The sequence below is a fragment of the Lipotes vexillifer genome, unplaced genomic scaffold (assembly GCF_000442215.2).
Source record: "Lipotes vexillifer unplaced genomic scaffold, Lipotes_vexillifer_v1.1 scaffold141, whole genome shotgun sequence".
Taxonomy (NCBI): domain Eukaryota; kingdom Metazoa; phylum Chordata; class Mammalia; order Artiodactyla; family Lipotidae; genus Lipotes; species Lipotes vexillifer.
Genome location: NW_006792108.1, coordinates 1,272,581 through 1,276,733, shown reverse-complemented (window position 1 = coordinate 1,276,733; position 4,153 = coordinate 1,272,581).

The following is a 4,153-nucleotide window of genomic DNA, read 5'->3' as shown; positions in this document are numbered from 1 at the left end:
GGCCCGTGAGCCATGGCCGCTGAGCCTGCGCGTCCGGAGCCTGTGCTCCGCAGCGGGAGAGGCCCACGTACCGCAAAAAAAAAAAAAAAAAAAAAAGATACATAGGCAAAAAAGATTGAAATCTGGGGAAAACAACAGAAGTCAAGGAGCAAAAGAAGGGAAATATCTGTGCCAGAAAACCAGGCTAAGGATGTGGGCTGTGATAGCACAAAAGTTGGCCTTACTGAGCTACCATAGCAGTTCTGCTAAAAACAGAAACATAAGGTGTTTCATAGCCCTCATTCCCTAACAGGAAGCACACTAGGGCATCAGATAAAACTCCTCCTACTAAATGTATTGAGCTGGTTGATCCCATTACCTAATAAAGTACCTAATACTGCAACTCAGAATTGATTATACTGAGTTGGTTAGAGTGAGATTCAGATAAAAAAACAAAATAAAAGACCTGTGAGAGTAGTTCTGAGTCATTTACACGTCTCCCAACTCAAGCCCTGTGGTGACCCTGTGGATGATGAATGTCACCTGCCACATCAGTAAACAAAGGATGTAGTAAGTCATCTGTCACTGAAGCCACCCCCAACCGTGCACCCTGAGGGGATTCAGGATGGAGGAAAACAGGATACTGGCCCTAGATAGTTAAGGTGTATACCAAAGGAATGATTTCAGTAAGCCCAGACTCTTGCATCTTCCCATATATAGAAAAGCACTAAATGCTTTTTAAATGCTTTTAAACTTGGGATGTCTGGTTTTCTTTAAATAACAGTAATCTTTTGATGTTCTGACTACTTGGTTTTTGTTGCAAAGACTCCTATATATCCTGGTTCCTCCCTTACCTCTTCAGAGCAGTTCCTCAGAGCTATCTGAGAGACTATCTCCCAGGCTTAAGTCCTCAGTACGTCCGCTGAATAAAACATAATTCTCAACTTTCAGGTTGTGCATTTTTTTTAGTCGACAACACTGACTCCTGTACTGCTTTAAATTCCCAACTTTACTCAGTGTTCCTAGGTGGAAGTGTAACGGAGCAGGACACTGTGGGGCCTTCCCAGGACAGGCCTTTCCCCCATATCCTCTGCCTTAGCTCCTCTCCAAAGTACCTAGATAACAGTATTTGATGCACATTTCCTGAGTTGTTTTACAGATGTGAAACGCCCCCTCACCAAATGGAAGATGTTAACTACTTGATGACCATAAGCCCATAGCCCCAGGCCTCCTGGAGCCTAAGGACTGATAATGTGAACCCCTGTGATACCACCCTGTTCCCTCACCATCAGCTAATCAGAGAATTGTGCATGAGCTGATCACATACCCTGTGATGCCCCGCCCCTCCCCCCCAACCTGGCTTTTAAAAATGCTTTGCCGAAACCCTTCAGGGAGCTCGGGGCTTTTTAGGGCATGAGCCACCGGTCTCCTTGCTTGGCCCTGCAATAAACCTTTCTTTGCTCCAAACTACAACGTTTTGGTTTGTTTGGCCTCACTGTGCGTAGGGCACACAAACTTGCGCTAACAATTTTGGCGAAGCCAGCCGAGGAGTCTGTGCCCATGGCAGGTCGACCCCAGCAGGGGGCAGCCCCTTCCCTGAGCCTCCAGCAGCTGCCAGAGCCCATTTCTCTCAGGAAATCTTGGAGGCACTGTCGCCAACAGGCGCCGGCTGCCCATGGCACAAGGCTGTTTGGAGCCGAGAAATGTCTGGAGCCGTGGTCCACATTCGGTGTCATTGGGTGAGTCACTCCAGCTTGCGCAGGCTGGGAATTCTCTCCACTGCATCTGGGCTGCTTCCCTTGCGGGAAGTGAGCCACTGGGTCCACTTTCTTTTGAGAGCTGGGCCAATCTGTTTGGAGGCCTCTGTCTGGGAGTGGAAGCAGAATTTTAGACTATACCTCTTCAGATTTTCTGTCTTTGTGACCGTAGCTTAGTTGTTTGTGGTTTTGTGTGTATCATTTTGGGGTGAGCCACTCATGGTCCATTCTCTTTCAGGAGCAAGGCTGCTCTGGAGCCTCCGTCTGGGAATGAAAGTGGAATTTCTGGACCATGCTTCATCTGATCCTTTTTTTGTGGGACCATATGTTTGTGTGTTAGTACTTGCATTGACCAGTTGAGACGTCTTTGGAGAATAATGGGGTTCGTGTGTGGTGACACCAGGGTATCCTTCCCTGTTGCATTAATTTCACCTGAGGCAGAGCATTGGTTGGGATTTTCCCTTTTGAACTAGCCTTGGTCATTCATTCAGCTTCATCTCCGATGGGGCATTGGTTGGGGTTCTCTCCTTTTGGAATGATGGGGCATCTGTTGGGAATCTTCCTTTTGGGGCTAGGGAACTGTGACCCTGAGAGACTGATTTGAATTGCTGTTTGCTTGATATTTGATAACACTGGCCATGAGTAATTAAGTATGTATGATCAGAGCTCTGGTCCATCTTACAGTCCCCTGGGGTATATTTGCAAAACTAGGAGATCTTTAGCTATGCTCCCTAAATGAAAGAAAATGCCTCAATACTCTCTGAGATCTGGAGAGCCAAAGCCCTTAACAGCTCGGCTATTACAACAAAGTTGGTCTTTGGCAATTGCTTTTATCTTGGGGGTGTGTGTGTGTATGTGAATGAGTGTCTTGGTACCTGAGTTCAAATCTCTTTTTCTCTTCCTGGTTTTGGTGAAAGTGGGGCATGCGAATGTGAGCAGATGATATGTATTATTGTCTATTACTGTTATTTGTTTAAACTGAAGTGGATATTTGGGAACTGGAAAAAAAAAGAAAGTTCCCTGAAAATAGCCCAAGATGGCTAGGTTTTGTATAAGTAATTAAAGGAGGAATTTGCATTTCTCTTCCTGTGCCTTTGAGTTGTAAATGATCTATCTGGGATCTCTGGAGTTTATCTAATCAAACTATATTGCTTGGAACTGAAGAAAAAAAGGGATGCAGGAATAACATTAAAAAAAAAACAACCCTCAAAACTGCTAGGAATGCTCCCTCAGCCAAACTTTAATTCATAAGTTTCATAAGGGATCATCAAGAGCAAATAGTAAAGCCTTAGTCATCTGAGCAAGCAACTTTAATGTATTCCAACTGTTCTTTGTAAGCTAGTAAGTTTGTATTGTAATACCCCATTTATAACTGAGTTTTTTTAAGTGACGCTATGAGATCTCTAGTATTGTTTGTTTATATGTCTGTGTACACATTATACATATGAGATATCTCTGCCTTTGGAAAGTATTATCAAAATTGAATTTGTAGGGCTTCTCTGGTGGCGCAGTGGTTGAGGGTCCGCCTGCCGATACAGGGAACACGGGTTGCTGCCCCGGTCCAGGAAGATCCCACATGCCGCGGAGCGGCTGGGCCCGTGGGCCATGGCCACTGAGCCTGCGCGTCCGGAGCCTGTGCTCCGCAACAGGAGAGGCCACAACAGTGAGAGGCCCGCGTACCGCAAAACAAAACAAAACAAAACTGAATTTGTAAAGAGCTCTATTTAATTGACTTTAAGTGCTTACAAAGTAAATATAAAAGAAGCTAGACAAAATGAGTTTCAAGTTCACATGAACAGGGAAATACTCTATTAAGTTAATACCCGATATTAAGGTTAGTTTAAGTTTGTTGATCTAATTAATATAGATGTGTCTTTAGAGTCATCAACATTAAGTATAATACGTTTACTGCACCTAGGTTTAATAGAAGTTAAATGAAATCTTGTTATATCTGTTGCAAATCTGTCAGCAAGAAAAATAACTTGGTATGATGATTTCAAGATCCAATTAGGTCACTCTCAGGTTTCCAAACTTCACTTTTAGAAATTCTTGGGAAATTCTTTTATTTATTTATTTTTTTTGAGTGGCTTAAAAGAACAAACATTTATTATCTTACAGTTCTGCAGGTCAGAAGTCTGACATGGGTCTTACTGGGTTAAAATCAGGGTGTTGTTACAGCTGCTCCTCTTATCCAGAGAACCTGTTGTCTTGCCCTTTCCAGCTCCTAGGGGCAGCATGTATTCCTTGGCTCGTGGCTTTTTCCTCCATCTTGAAAGCAGGCAAAAATCTTAATGCCGACAAGCACGGTAAAGTAGGGTCAATACAACAGCATGTTCAGCATTTTTTTTTAGGCAACAAACAGTGCTGGGTTCTGGGGATTTATGACGATGAGCAAGCCCAGTCCCTTTTCCCAAGGA